We start from the raw sequence: 16,530 nt of genomic DNA on the forward strand, positions 1-16,530 counted from the left end.
AAGCTGGGATTGCACACTGTCACAAAAACATTGTGTTGATTTGAAAAGTTTTGTTGCTATTGTAATGTTCCTTTATCACAGCAAGAGGAAGTGAAAAGATACAAGTTTCTTCAGGTTCTGGGGATGGTATATTTTCATAGTGCCGTTCACCTAAATAAACCTGAGGCCTTGGTAGCTTCCAAAATATTTCAATTCCATACAATGAACTTACACTGAATACTTACCATGTGCCATACATTGTGCTGATGATTAAAGAGACTCTCCTGTGTAATCAGGCAGATAAAGATTATACAGTTAAAGGTGCGAGGACGACACTCTTGCTGACTACCGTTAGCAGGTTTTGGCCAGAGTCCCCGATGGCATCCTCACCACCCAGGTGGGGAAAGGCAGTGGCAAGATGCCTTCTCCTCTCACCTGGAGAGCTTCAGTTACCTCCTACCTGTGCTCCCTGCCTCTGTTTCCCTTCCTCTCCAACCCATCCTCAGAACCATAAATTTTCCACGTCTCAGTTCCATGCCACTTGCTTCTTGTTTTAACGGATCCCCAATGGATCCCTTAGACGAATCCATGGTCCTCTGTACCAAGCCTCAAATCCTGAAGATGGTTTTCAAGGCCGGCCATAATCTGGCTGTCTCTTGGTCACCTCAAAGACCCTGTCACCCACCACGCTTGTTCGCATCCCCAACTTTTTGGCTCACCCGCACAGAACTACTCACAGTTACCCAAATGGGATATCTGGGTCTACCTCTGTGCTGTTCTCCATGGAAGAAAATCAACCACTAGCAAGAGCACCATTAGTGTGAGCCTCTGTTTTATTCTAGAGTAGCAGGACATGAGAAGGCTGGGCAGAGATTCTAACTGGAGAAGCAGGGTAGAGTGTTTATAGGCTTTAGCAGGAAGAGGGAGAAGTTGTTCTTGGGGATTAGCAGCCATTGTTTGAACAATTTGGATTTTATTAGGAGAGGTGGAGAGAGTAGGGGCTAAAGGCATATGCTAGAGACAATGGAAAAGAAGAGATAGTTGCAGGAGCAAGGCCATGCGAGGGCCTCAGTGGAAATCTCTCTGTCCTTCAGGGTCCCTCACATGTCTGTGTGCAGAACGGTCCTTCTATTCCTCTCCCCTCTGCGTCCCCACCCCTACCAGGCGAACTCCTCATAACCGTGGTTCAGAGGTTACCTCAACTCAGAAGCTCTCCCCTGCCTCCTGGGAACTCACCCCCTCCCCCCCCAACCTCCAGAGACCCCAAAGTTCTCTGCTCAAATCTGGAAGAGACTTTATCTCAGAGCATTGTAATTTGCTGTTTGCTTTTTTGACTGCTGCAGCAGATTGCTCAGTTTCTGGAGGGCAGGGACAGCACTTTGGCTACCTTTGTGTCCACAGAGCCTGGCATAATGCCTGGCACAAAATAGGATCTCAAAACTTTTGTCCAGGGTATGTAGTGAACATGGAACAGTGTCAGACATTCACTTATGAGCATCCCGCCTCTGACCTAACTCCCGGGGGGAGGCCACTATCCTCTCCTTCTGTCTGCACCCTCCCATCAACAGATTTCTAGGCTTTTCTCCTTTGGATTTGGAAACTGGGCAGAACAAACAAACAAAAATCAGAAGGTGGGAGGTGAGTGTGGGAAGTTAGTGAGAGAGGATAGAGAAAGAGATGGGGAGAGGCTGAGATGTGAAGATAGAGGAGGGAGAGTTTTAGATTTGTTTCATTTGCTGTGTTCTGTTTGAGAAGGAGGTATCCAAGAGCAGTGCAGGATTTCAGAAAACTGGTAGAAAACAGAAGAAATGGAGTACAAGATGATTATTGAGACTTCTGATATTGGTGGTATCTTTCAAGAAACAGCTTTGAAAGATTAAAATTCTTCCAAATTAAAATTGTATTTAAATATAAATTGGGAATCCTCTTTCCTCTTCCTTCTCGCCTTCTATCCTCCCTCCCTCTCTCCCTCCCTCCCTTCCTTCCTTCCTTCCCTCCTGTTTGAACTGTTTCTCTGCATGAGTATAGGGATCAGACTATGAGAATCTAGAAGTCTTAAGGGTTATGATTGAGGGAATGAATTAACTATTGAAAAAGTAAATGAATGAGTGACCATGTTTCCCTCAGGGTCATGGCCAAGATAGCAGCCGGAATCTCCACCCATGAACTCCCCAGAAAAAATGCCTTCCCTCCAGACCTTGGGAAACAGGAAGCATCAGACCATAACAGAATTGATTTTTTTCTTTCTGCTCATTGTCTCCTCAGGAGAGGAATGCCTTCTGAATTATCTCCCTTAAAACTCCAGAACCACAAGATTTCCATCAGCCTCCTCTGAATGGAGGAGGGTGGTAAAATTGTCAACAGCATTCATTTGCAAATCCTCTTGACTGAATATGCGGTTCAGATGGGAGCTTCTTATATATGTTTAAATTATTTTTGTCAGATTATAAATCACTGCTTTCACAGTTCTCCACAGGACATAGATAACAATGTTCACTATTGAACCTTCCCACAGAGCACGTCCATGATTCTTCCTCATGCAGAGGGTCTGACTACATAGGCTAGCCAAGCCAACATGTCTCCATTTACCTTTCTCTTCCTGTGCTTGGACAAGGCTTTCCCTTGGGATCTGGCCCTGTCTCATCCTCTCCCAGACTTCCATTCACCCATTCTTTAGCTACCACCCCCGCAACCTCCTCCCCCATCCACCCATCTCCCTGTGGCTGCCTATGGCTGGTTGAGATCCATGTATTGTTTCTAACTGAAAAGTAAACAGATAAGTACATTTTAAGGTGAAATGGCTAACTAATGATAAATATTGTCTGGCTCTAAAGGTAATTTTTTGGAATAAAGTTATAGTCAAGATTGGAAAATCACGGTTGGTGTATATCAAAAAGGAACAGGAGAATGGTTCAAGATGGCAGGATATGGGGACGTGCACTCCCTCTAATGAGAGCACTGAAATCATGACTAACTGCTAACAATCATCGACAGGAAGACACTGGAATTCACCAAAAAAGATACCCCACAACCAAAGACAAAGGAGAAGCCACAGTGAGATGGTAGGAGGGGCACAATCACAATAAAATCAAATCCCATAACTGCTGGGTGGGTGACTCACAAACTGGAGAACAATTATACCACAGAAGTCCACCCACTGGAGTGAAGGTTCTGAGCCCCACATCAGGCTTCCCAACCTGGGGGTCCAACAATGGGAGAGGTATGCCCAGAGAATCAGACTTTGAAGGTTAGTGGGATTTGATTGCAGGACTTAGACGGGACTGGGGGAAAAAGAGACTCCACTCTTGAGGACACACACAAAGTAGTGTGCGCATCAGGACCCACGGGAAGGAGCAGTGACCCCATAGGAGACTGAACTAGACCTACCTCCTAGTGCTGGAGGGTCTCCTGCAGAGGTGGGGGGTGGTTGTGGCTCACCACGGGGACAAGGACACTGGCAGCAGAAGTTCTGGGAAGTACTCCTTGGCATAAGCCCTCCTGGAGTCTGCCATTAGCCCCAGAAAAGAGCCTGTAGCCTCCAGTGCTGGTTCGCCTCAGGCCAAAACAACCAACAGGGAGGGAACTCAGCCCCACCCATCAGCAGAAAGCAGATTAAAGTTTTTCTGAGCTCTGCCCACCAGAGCAACACCCAGCTCTACCCACCACCAGTCCCTCCCATCAGGAAGCTTGCACAAGCCTCTTAGATAGCCTCATCCATCACAGGGCAGACAGCAGAAGCAAGAAGAACTCCAATCCTACAGCCTGTGGAACAAAAACCACATTCAAAGAAAGGCAGACAAGATGAAAAGGCAGAGGGCTATATACCAGATGAAGGAAAAAGATAAAACCCCAGAAAAACAACTAAATGAAGTGGAGAAAGGCAACATTCCAGAAAAAGAATTCAGAATAATGATAGTGAAGATGATCCAGGACCTTGGAAAAAGAATGGAGGCAAAGATTGAGAAGATGCAAGAAATGTTCAACAAAGATCTAGAAGAACTAAAGAACAAACAGAGATGAACAATACAATAACAAATGAAAAATAAACTAGAAGGAATCAATAGCAGAATAACTGAGTCAGAAGAACAGGTAAGTGACCTGGAAAACAGAATGGTGGAATTGACTGCCATGGAACAGAATAAAGAAAAAAGAATGAAAGGAAATGAAGACAGCCTAAGAGACATCTGGGACAACATTAAACACAACAACATTCTCATTAGAGGGGTCCCAGAAGGAGAAGAGAGAGAGAGAGGACCCGAGAAACTATTTGAAGAGATTAGAGTCAAAAACTTCCCTAACATGGGAAAGGAAATAGCTACCCAAGTCCAGGAAGCACAGAGTCCAAGGCAGGATAAACCCAAGGAGAAACACGCCGAGACACATAATAATCAAATTGACAAAAATTAAAGACAAAGAAAAATTATTAAAAGCAACAAGGGAAAAATGACAAATAACATACAAGGGAACTCCCATAAGGTTAACAGCTGATTTCTCAGCAGAAGGCTACAAGCCAGAAGGGAGTGGCATGATATACTTAAAGTGATGAAAGGGAAGAACCTACAACCAAGATTACTCTAACCGGCAAAGATCTCACTCGGATTCGATGGAGAAATCAAAAGCTTTACAGACAAGCAAAAGCTAAGAGAATTCAGCACCACCAAACCAGCTCTACAACAAATGCTAAAGGAACTTCTCTAAGTGGGAAACACAAGAAGAAAAGGACCTACAAAAACAAACCCAAAACAATTAAGAAAAAGATAATAGGAACATACATATTGATAATTACCTTAAACGTGAATGGATTAAATGCTCCAACCAAAAGACACAGGCTTGCTGAATGGATACAAAAACAAGACCCATATATATGCTGTCTACAAGAGACCCACTTCAGACCTAGGGACACATACAGACTGAAAGTGAGGGGATGGGAAAAGATATTCCATGCAAATGGAAATCAAAAGAAAGCTGGAGTAGCTATACTCATATCAGATAAAACAGACTTTAAAATAAAGAATGTTACGAGAGACAAGGAAGGACCCTACATAATGATCAAGGGATCAATCCAAGAAGAAGATATAACAATTATAAATATATATGCACCCAACATAGGAGCACCTCAATTCATAAGGCAATTGCTAACAGCTGTAAAAAAGGAAATTGACAGTAACACAATAACAGTGGGGGACTTTAACACCTCACTTACACCAATGGACAGATCATCCAGACAGAAAATTAATAAGGAAACACAAGCTTTAAATGACACAATAGACCAGATAGATTTAGTTGATATTTATAGGACATTCCATCTGAAAACAGCAGATTACACTTTCTTCTCAAGTGCACATGGAACATTCTCCAGGATACATCACATCTTGGGTCACAAATCAAGCCTCAGTAATTTTAAGAAAATTGGAATCATATCAAGCATCTTTTCCGACCACAATACTATGAGATTAGAAATCAATTACAGGGAAAAAACCATAAAAAACACAAACACATGGAGGCTAAACAATACGTTACTAAATAACCAAGAGATCACTGAAGAAATCAAAGAGGAAATCAAAAAATACCTAGAGACAAATGAAAATGAAACATGACGCTCCAAAACCTATGGAATGCAGCAAAAGCAGTTCTAGGAGGGAAGTTCATAGCAGTACAATCCTACCTCAAGAAACAGTAAAAACCTCAAATAAACAATCTAACCTTACACCAAAGGAACTAGAGAAAGAAGAACAAACAAAACCCAAAGTTAGTAGAAGGAAAGAAATCATAAAGGTCAGAGCAGAAATAAATGAAATACAAACAAAGAAAACAATAGCAATGATCAATAAAACTAAAAGCCAGTTCTTTGAGAAGATAAACAAAATTGATAAACCATTAGCCAGATTCATCAAGAAAAAGAGGGACAGGACTCAAATCAGTATAATTAAAAATGAAAAAGGAGAAGTTACAACAGACACCGCAGAAATACAAAGCATCCTAAGAGACTACTACAAGCAACTCTATGCTAATAAAATGGACAACCTGGAAGAAATGGAGAAATTCTTGGAAAGATTTAACCTTCCAAGACTGAACCAGGAAGAAATAGAAAATATGAACATAGTGATCACAAGTAATGAAATTGAAACTATGGTTAAAAATCTTCCAACAAACAAAAGTCCAGGACCAGATGGCTTCACAGGTGAATTCTATCAAATATTTTGAAAGAGCTAACACCCATCCTTCTCAAACTCTTCCAAAAAATTGCAGAGGAAGGAACACTCCCAAACTCATTCTACAAGGCCACCATCACCCTCATACCAAAACCAAAGATACTACAAAAAAAGAGAATTACAGACCAATATCACTGATGAACATAGATGCAGAAATCCTCAACAAAATACTAGCAAACAGAATCCAACAACACATTAAAAGGATCCTACACCATGATCAAGTGGGATTTACCCCAGGGATGCAAGGATTCTTCAGTACACGCAAATCAGTTAATGTGATACACCATATTAACAAATTGAAGAATAAAAACCATATGATCATCTCAATAGATGTAGAAAAAGGTTTTGACATAATTTCAACACCTATCTATGATAAAAACTCTCCAGAAAGTGGACATAGAGGGAACCTACCTCAGTATAATAAAGCCCATGTATGAAAAACCCACAGCAAACATCATTCTCAATGGTTAAAAACTGAAAGAATTTCCTCTAAGATCAGGAACAAGACAAGGATGTCCACTCTTGCCACTCTTATTCAACATAATTTTGAAAGTGTTAGCCATGGCAATCAGAGAAGAAAAAAAGAAATAAAAGGAATACATATTGGAAAAGAAGAAGTAAAACTGTCACTGTTTGTAGATGACATGATACTATACATAGATAATCCTAAAGATGCCACCAGAAAACTACTAGAGCTAATCAGTGAATTTGGTAAAGTTGCAGGATACAAAATTAATGCACAGAAATCCCTTGTGTTCCTATACACTAACAATGAAAGATCAGAAAGAGAAACTAAGGAAACAATCAGATTCACCATTGCCACAAAAAGAATTAAATACCTAGGAATAAACCTACCTAAGGAGATAAAAGACTTGTACTCAGAAAACTATCAGACACTGATGAAAGAAATCAAAGATGACCCAGACAGATGAAGAAGTATACCATGTTCTTGGATTGGAAGAATCAATATTGTGAAAATGACTACACTACCCAAAGCAATCTACAGATTCAATGCAATCGCTATCAAATTACCAATGGCATTTTTAACAGAACTGTAACAAAAAATCTTAAAATTTGTATGGAGACACAAAAGACCCCGAAGAGCCAAAGCAATCTTGAGGGAAAAAATTGGAGCTGGAGGAATCAGACTCCTTGACTTCAGACTTTACTACAAAGCTACAGTAATCAAGACAATATGGTACTAGCACAAAAACAGAAATATAGATCAATGCAACAGGATAGAAAGCCCGGAGATTAACCTACGCACCTATGGTCAACTAATCTATGACAGAGGAGGCAAGGATATACAATGGAGAAAAGGCAGTCTCTTCAATAAGTGGTGCTGCGAAAACTGGATAGCTATATGTAACAAAATGAAATTAGAACACTCCTTAAAACCATACACAAAAATAAAATCAAAATGGATTAGAGACCTAAATGTAAGACTGGACACTGTAAAACTCTTAGAGGAAAACATAGGTAGAACACTCTTTGACATAAATCACAGCAATGTCTTCTTTGACCCACCTCCTAGAGTAATGGAAATAAAAACAAAAATAAACAAATGGGACCTAATGAAACTTAAAAGCTTTTGCACAGCAAAGGAAACTATAAACAAGACGAAAGGAGAACCCTCAGAATGGAAGATATTTGCAAATGAATCAACAAATGATTAATCTCCAAAATATATAAACAGCCCATGCAGCTCAATATTAAAAAAACAAACAACCCAAGCAAAGAATGGGCAGAAGACCTAAACAGATATTTCTCCAAAGAAGACATGCAGATGGCTAAGAGGCACAACATCACTAATTATTAGAGAAATGCAAATCAAAACTACAGTGAGTTTTCACCTCACACCAGTCAGAATGGCCATCATCAGAAAATCTACAAACAATCAATGCTGGAGAGGGTGTGGAGAAAAGGGAGCCCTCTTGCACTGTTGGTGGGAATGTAAATTGATACGGCCATTATGGAGAACAGTATGGAGAACAGTATGGAGGTTCCTTAAAAAACTAAAAATAGAATTACCATATGACCCAGCAATCCCACTACTGGACATATACCCAGAGAAAACCATAATTCAAAAAGACACATGCACCCCAATGTTCATTGCAGCACTGATTACAATTGCCAGGTCATGGAAACAACATAAATGTCCATCAGGAGAGCAATGGATAAAGAAGTTGTGGTATATATATACAATGGAATATTACTCAGCAATAAAAAGGAATGAAACTGTGTCATTTGTAGAGACGTAGATGGACCTAGAGGCTGTCATACAGAGTGAAGTGTGTCAGAAAGAGAAAAACAAGTACTGCATGCTAACGCATATATGTGGAATATAGAAAAATGGTGCAGATGAATCGGTTTGTAAGGCAGAAATAGGGACACAGATGTAGAGAACAAACGTATGGACACCAAAGGGGGAAAGTTGGGGGGGGGCAGGGGCGGTGGTGGTGGGACGAATTGGGAGATTGGGATTGACATATATACACTTATATGTATAAAATAAATAACTAATAATCTGTATTTTAAAAAAATGAAATTCAAAAAAATTAAAATTAAATTACAGAAAAGGAAAAAAGAAATAAGATTGGATAATCATTAGAATGATTATCTGTTCTGCAAATTGTCCCCAGAGGAGATTTGTTCATAGGCTCTTGGGCCACCTTCCTGTCCTTTAGGATTTGCTGTAGCAGCTGTCGCTATAATACTGAGGACTTTGATGCAACTTTGTCAATCTTGGGCAGCCAGACCCCAGCGAGATTTATAAGGAAAACAGTTCATACTTTGCACACACCTGCCTTCTCAACCCCTATTGTTTTCAGTGGGTGCCCCTGAAACTCCCTTCCCCTTCACTTTTCCACACTCTGCCCGGCTAACAAGGCTTCTGTTTACACCTTTAATTAATTAATTACTTCAGTGTTTATTTGGCACCTACTAGCCCCCCTGGGGGATAATAACACCTTAAGCTGTGATCTCATTTAAGAGAATTTGCATTTATTAAAAGACTCTGAAAAACTTAAATGCTTTTAAGTCCCCAAAAAGGTAAATTTCCCATGGTTGGCAACCTACCTGGTTGGGAGACACAAACGTAGACTATGAAATAGGAGATGCCAGCAAGCAGAGCCCAGAGGCAGATTTCCCCTGAAGTTAATAAAGCTTCAGCTTCAGGGCCTACACTTGGACAGACCAGTTTTTATAAATGCATCTTCTTTTTGGTAAATAGGACTTCAAAATTGTATAAACCTCAGGCCCCACAAAATCTGGAACCCAAATGACCCCCACCCCCCCAAAAAAATCCCCAAAGGTTTATGAGGGTAAAAGCCATGTTTACCCTGTTTACCAGTTTCTAAAACATCACTGGCACATTGTAGGAGCTCAAGAAAAATGTTCTGGATGTTGAGTAAATGCATAATACATGTAAAATGCCTAATTCTTTTCCTGGCTTATAGTATGGGCTCAATACATATTTGCTGAAAGAACGATTACTTTGATGAGTGAATAAATTAGTGAATGAATGGGAAAGTTAGGGGCAGCCTAAATCTCTGTGGAGAAAGATGCCATTTCTGTCCTAACCTCCCCCATTCATCTCACAGGCAGCAAGGCTGGCCTCCCCACCCCAAAACCAGTTAGCCGAACATGCGTGAGCACATCCAGAAATAGTTTCAGAACACAAACTGCCTTTTCCCCCAAGACACCATGTGGTCAACTGTGGTTAATAAACAGACTCTTGTTAACAAGAGGTACAGTTATGTGGAAACACTATACCTCCATCTATGAAATGCTAGATTTTCAAATTAGAGACTTGGGATTTGTTCCCAGTCCGCCTACCCCTAACATTTGTAATAAAGCACTGCCTCACATAGAATTATATTCTTAGGGAAAAATGAAAAACATGTTTGAAGAACTCAACCCTTATTAACACCATTTTTTCCGTAACAGTAACCATGGAACAGTTATGTATTTAACCCCTGTAGTCTTTAAGCCTGCTAAAATATCTAATTAGTTAATTAGGAAATTAATTATGTGCTAAAAAGGGAAAATTTGAAAAGTGTCTGTGGGTATATAAAACTGTGTTTAAAGTAAACTTCTATTTTGAGGCTTTAGTGCTGTCCCAGTGTATTAGCATTTCATGATTCTTTGTATTCATTAAAATTTTTTTCACAAAAATATTGGAAAGTTTCCCAGAGTTCTCCCTTCCCACCTCCTGGTGTATATCAAACAGAATATTTGGACTTATCTAGTCAAATCAGAGTTGGAATTGTTTTTTGTAAGAGAGTGGTTCCTTGGAAGTCATTCAGAAGCTAAGTGTAGGGAAAATTATTTTGATTTATAGGGTCAATGTTTCTCTGTCATAAGTCAGTGATAAGTAAACTGGTTCTCAGGAATTTCTTTTTTTGATACTTATAACAATCAATTTGTGAAGCATTTAGCATAGACAAAAAGGTGTCTATGTTAAGACCAAGTCCAAGACCACTGGTAAGAGGCTGCTCCTTTGTTCCTCTTCAGCACTGTGCTGAAGATGTACTGTTTACATTCACTATGTAAATGGTGGGAACTCATGGTCCTGAAGGCACGGAATGAACAGACACTTTCTGAATGCAGTATGCACGTCGGAAAGAAGGCATTGATCATTTTCAGATCATAGGTCAATTATCTTTTCCAATTTGGGGAGTAAACTAATCTGTATCAGTTACTTCCAAATATAAGTACATTTCATATTGACTAGTGTTTGCAGTTGCCAATCCATCTTCCCATCCAATGCCCCTTTCCTGTGATTCCCAGTATCCCTTCTTCTAGTTGGTCTGGACCTGTCATGGTACTTCTGTTGGGAAGTTTTTGCATTTGTTCATGCTGTTCCCTTGACCTTGAAAGGAAATCCACTATTTCCTGAGATCCTAAAAATTAAACTTTTCTACCCAAACTAACACCTTCCCTACAATGAATTGCCAAGAAAATGAAAGCCAACAAAGAAGGTGAGATTTTGACTTTTTAAGAGAACTGCTGACTAGGCATAAAAGAAAAAGCAATTTCGTCTGAAGGCCTAAAGATAGAGGGGGCAGTCTGGGTAGCTAAGTGATTGATTTCTCCACTGTCACTTAGCGCATCCGGATACAATTGTTGGCTCTGACAATTGAGTGCTGTGTTTGCAGGAACATAGGGTATAGTGGATGGTGGGAGAATTCAGGTCTTGGAGTCGTCTTGACAAAAGAGTACAATAGTGAACAATTTATGTAATACTCTGAGCTTTGGTTTCTTTATCTATGAAGTGAGAATACTAATATCTACCTAGCCAGGCTGTAAGGATTGAAGACAATGTATGCCAAGCACTTGTCACAGTGGTTGGTTAGCATATAAGCACTAAATAAACAGTAGCTATTGTTATGATGACTGCAAGGTCTTTACCCTTCTATTAAGGGTGAAGTGAGCTAAGGCAGTTCTAAGGACTTCATAAAGCAGTGTTGCCTCATGACTGGTACGAAGCAGGAGGCATGAGGAAATGTGGTTATCATCTCAGGAATTCACGTGGATGGGGAAGCACGTGACAGTTGATACTGTATCTTTGTTTGGAAACAGGTAAGACTGGAACACAGCCATCAGGATAATTTGTAGTAGGCTGAGAGTCCAGTTGCAAATAAAAGTTTCACTTTTTTGATGAAAGAGTCCGTTCTGACTGAGTCTGCATTTTGAACCCATCACAGTTAGATGCCAGTAGATTGATGATCGGCTGCACTGTGGCTGTGTGTCCTTCATATCCGCAGACACACAGAACCAGTCTTGGGACATAACAGACCCTGTGCTTTTGCAAAAGTGATTTTGGTCTTTCCTCTAGTCCCTACTCTAGATGCAGTGTTGTTGTCGGGTGTGCTCTGTTTCTCACTTCACTTCTGCTTCTCTTTCCCACTCATGTTGAACTGATGTAGGGGGTATGTCAACAACGGGACAGTTATTTCTTGTCCTTTGGTATGAAGGACCCATATATTCTAACTCTTCCCACACTTCTCTGAAGTTTTGACTCAAGCAAGAATGAGTGGGATCCATTTGTTCATTCATTCATTCCTTCATACATTCATTCAATATTGAACACTTACATGTATTAGGTGCTGTCCTATGTGCTGAGATAAAGTGATGAGCAAAGCAGACATAATTCCTGGCTTCAGTGAGCTCATTCTGTCCTGAGAAAGATGAACAGTAATCAAATAATCCAAGAACTAAAAATGTTTAATTGCAAATTGAAATTTGTATAAACTTTGATTACTTTTTGATTATAAAAGTAAAAGCCATACTTACCTGGCAGGGGAGATACCACGATCACGAAGGTGGTTTTCCCAGGGCGAGGCTTATCCATTGCACTCCGGATGTGCTGACCCCTGCGATTTCCCCGAATGTGGGAAACTCGACTGCATAATTTGTGGTAGTGGCGGACTGCGGTCGCGCTTTCCCCTGATAAAAAGATTAAAAAAAAAAAAAAAGTAAAAGCCTCATTATAAAGAATTTAGAAATAAAGTAGCACAGATGGTTCCTGACTTACGATGGTTTGACTTATGATTTTGGGCTTTATAGTGGTGTGAAAGCTGTATGCATTCAGTAGAAACTGTGCCTTGAATTTTGAAATTTGATCTTTTCCTGGGCTAGCGACATGTGGTGTGATCCCCTCTTCTGATGCTGGGCAGCTCCCAGTCAGCCAGGCAATCACGAGTGTGAACAGCCCATACACTTAGAACCATTCTGGATCCAAACAACCATTCTGTTTTTCACTTTCAGTACAGTACTCAATACATTGTGTGAGATAGTCAACACTATTATAAAATAGGCTGTGTATTAGATGATTTTGCCCAACTGTTGGCTAAGGTAAGCATTATAAGCATGCTTAAGTTAGGCTGAGCTAAGTTGTGATGTTTGGTTGTTTAGGTGTAGTAGATGCATTTTTTGACTTACAGTATTTTCAAATTCTGATGGGTTTATCAGGACATTACTCCATCATAAGTTGAGGAAGATCTGTAATCATTTTTAAATTTTTTTAATTTTTAATTATTTTTTTTGGCTGTGTTGGGTCTTCGTTGCTGCACACAGGCTTTCTCTAGTTGCAGCAAGCAGGGGCTACTCTTTGTTGCGGTGTGCGGGCTTCTCATTGGTGGCTTCTCTTGTTGCGGAGCACAGGCTCTAGGTGCGTGGGCTCAGTAGTTGTGTCTCACGGGCTCTAGAGCACAGGCTCAGTAGTTGTGGTGCATGGGCTTAGTTACTCCGCAGCATGTGGGATCTTCCCGGACCAGGGATTGAACCTGTGTCCCCTGCATTGACAGGTGGATTCTTAACTGCTGAGCCACCAGGGAAGTCCCTGTAATCACTTTTAATGATGTAGTAGCACTGAAGTATTTTATCAAAGTTCATTAGTTTCATAAAACTAATTCAGATTTTTATGACTTTGAAATCTTGCCAACCTTGCCTTATTCATTCAACAAATACTGGTGGCATCTCTTCTATGCCAGGTGCTGTGTGGTGCCATAAAAGGTGAAGTGCAAAGTGCTTGCGCTCGAGGCTGGTGAGTTGTGCTTGTGTCCTAGATTTAAGTATCAAGAAAAAATGTATTATCCTAATGATGACCCTAAAATTTGTCAGGATTCTTGCACTGGATTAAGTGAGATTAAATGAGATAAAACCTATAAAGCTCTTAGTGCAGGGTCTCACACATAGTAAGTGCTCAAAAGATGTTATTGCACTTTTCATTATCATCTTCATAAATGCCATCATCATTATTAATTATTGCTTGTAAATAGAATTATTTCTAAACTGCTCCAATATAAGAATGTTCTCAGGAAATTCAAATGAATAATTCCCAGCAAGAGTGTTACTACACTTTACTTTTTCTCATCGATTTCTCACTACCTTGTTCCCGTTACTAAATTTGAAAAATGCCACTGTGTTGTGTTCTTAGAGATTGATTTGCATTGTTGATTGATGTGTAATAATCGGACAATGAATTGCGCTTTGGCTCTGAAATGTGTATTCTTTGAAATCAGGCTAAAGCCCTAACCTCCCAGTCTGAGGAATGGCTGAAAATCCATTTTAACAGTCGTGGCATCTACAGACAGGAGCCAGGCTCAGCAGCCGAGCCTTCTTGTCAATCCCAGGTGTTTCTCCGAGATGCTTCTCCAAAGGTCATATGGGTAATTGTAAAGGAGGCAATGACGGTTCAAAATGCCATGGCCTTTCTGTTCATATGTGTCTCCAAGGACTATTTAGAGGTTTTCTTCACTCTGCAGGAAGACTCAAATGTAAGCCATTATCTACAAAGAAGAAAATATATTTTAAAGTCTTTTATAGCTCTTGCCTTTAAGGAAGGAAGCTTCCACTGAGGACTTATTGCAGGTTTAGGCAAAAAACTTAAACTCCTTTCATTAGCATTGAAGGAAATGGAACCCAGTCTAAGCACAGATACTGCCTTTTTTTATTTTATTTTTTTTAAATGCACTGCAAGTAGAGAGAAATGTAATGTAGCCAGAATTCCAGGAGAAAGCAGGGCACACTAGGCAACCATTTTACATTTAGGAAACATTTGCAAAACCCTGGGGCATACATAAAGCAAGGCCTGACGTGAGGACTCTTATAGTGAAAGTGTTTTGGAGTAAAATCATCAGGTTTAACTTGGCTCAGTTGTATGACTAACGAAGACCAATGAAATAACATGTGCTAAATGTTAAAATTCTATTGTGAAAGAAGCCCAGCCACCCTCATTTCTTTAGAAGGAAGTTGGAAAAGGAAGAGCTGGTTGGATTGGAAGGGGCTGGGATCAGAGAAATGATCAGTGTTCACAGAACACTACTCCCTCCCCCAAGAGTTGATAGCACATTTTCATATCACTGCTATGGCGCTGGAGGGAGCCGTAAGGGAGGTAACGAGGTAACGGACCTCCATGTGATGCCTGGGGGTCAGGTGTGCAGTGACCACTGGACTATTATTTCAGTAGCTCTTTAAGGACACCTGTTGTATACAGCACAGGAACCTCCATCTAATTTAAACCTTTTATCACAAATTACTACAATAATATCTATTCCCATTTATTAAGCACCTACTATGGCCAGACACATTTCCTATTTGTCTCTAACATTTACTAAGCTCTGAAAGAAAGGTGTTGTTTACTTCATTTTACAACAAGGAACTTGAGACTTGGAGAAGTTAAGCAAAGTGCCCAAAGACAAGGGGCTACTCAAAAGCTAGGCTGGCCTCAGGGATCCTGATGAGGTCTTTTTACACGTCATTCTTGCTATTGAATCCCACTCACTTTTGCTATCTGTCAAGATGACAAACAGCCAGCTGTCCCCCTCAAGTCAGGACATATCCAGCCCTGAAGTTGGCTTAGGTGTGCCTTTTGGTGTTCCTAGAAGGAGGAGTCCTCTTCCTTTATCCTTTCCTTGTGACTGGTCCCTAGTCTGTTGCAGTTCCCTTCTGGGTGCCATGTGAGGGCCAAAATCTTTATCCTTCAAAACTCTATAACCCAGAACATAATATATACGTTGTTAGGCATCCCAAAGGCAGGGTTAGTTTTATAACTGTAACATCACTGCAGTATTTCAAAATAGCTTGCTATCACTGGGACCCTGAGACCTTTTACTCTGTCATACATATGCATTTGTCACCATTCCCAGGCTTTTATTGGTACAGTTTATTTATTATTTTTCTCCCCAAGTGTACTTATTAAATACCATCCTGTTTATTTCTGCCTGTTCTCTCAGTTTGTAACTATAGAGTGACCTTGACAAATTAGAAAAGTGAGCAGAAACCCCACTGCTTCAGAGATGCCCATAATCTGGGATTTCTGCTCACTTTTCTAATTTGTCAATCAAATTCTGCATTTTAACAAAATTGAAATTAAAGTTTGAGAGACACTGGCCCAGATTATAGGAACATATTTAACAGATATTCAGCCTTTCTTCCTGCCCAGCAGAACTCTCTTCACCCATCTGCCACGTTGCTCAAGGATAAACTTCATTAGCCCACCTCCCATCAGAGAGATCTCATTTGTGTCATTGGCAAATGGATTGTGGGTGGCAAATGGGTCCAGTTATTCCCAATGAGACATCAGAGAAATAGGCTGGGGACCTCAGGAAAAGGATTTCTTCCTTTTTATAATTATTCATATAGGACAACAGTTGCTTTTCTACCACTAGATATTATGGTGTCTTCTTATGGTGCCAGGAACTATGGCAGTCCTCTTGAAACTATTATGGGATGGATGTCAAGAACAAACCTAACTGGCTGAAGATGGCAGATAGAAACTATAGAAAGTCAAAGCCACCTCATCTCAGGACTCCTTGCTTTTTGAGTAAACACA

At 40.4% G+C, this 16,530-nt stretch overlaps 1 protein-coding gene and 1 non-coding gene across 3 annotated transcripts in view; both read left to right on the forward strand.

The window, feature by feature from the left end:
* The window catches only part of MACROD2 (mono-ADP ribosylhydrolase 2), a 1,976,756-nt gene that overhangs the window by 1,198,145 nt on the left and 762,081 nt on the right, over positions 1-16,530 (forward strand). The gene's annotated exons all lie outside the window — the stretch shown is intronic.
* On the forward strand, positions 12,481-12,644 carry LOC132350049 (U1 spliceosomal RNA). The gene has a single exon (XR_009497806.1). It is a non-coding gene; the product is annotated as a U1 spliceosomal RNA (small nuclear RNA).

The sequence above is a fragment of the Balaenoptera ricei genome, chromosome 15 (assembly GCF_028023285.1).
Source record: "Balaenoptera ricei isolate mBalRic1 chromosome 15, mBalRic1.hap2, whole genome shotgun sequence".
NCBI lineage: Eukaryota > Metazoa > Chordata > Mammalia > Artiodactyla > Balaenopteridae > Balaenoptera > Balaenoptera ricei.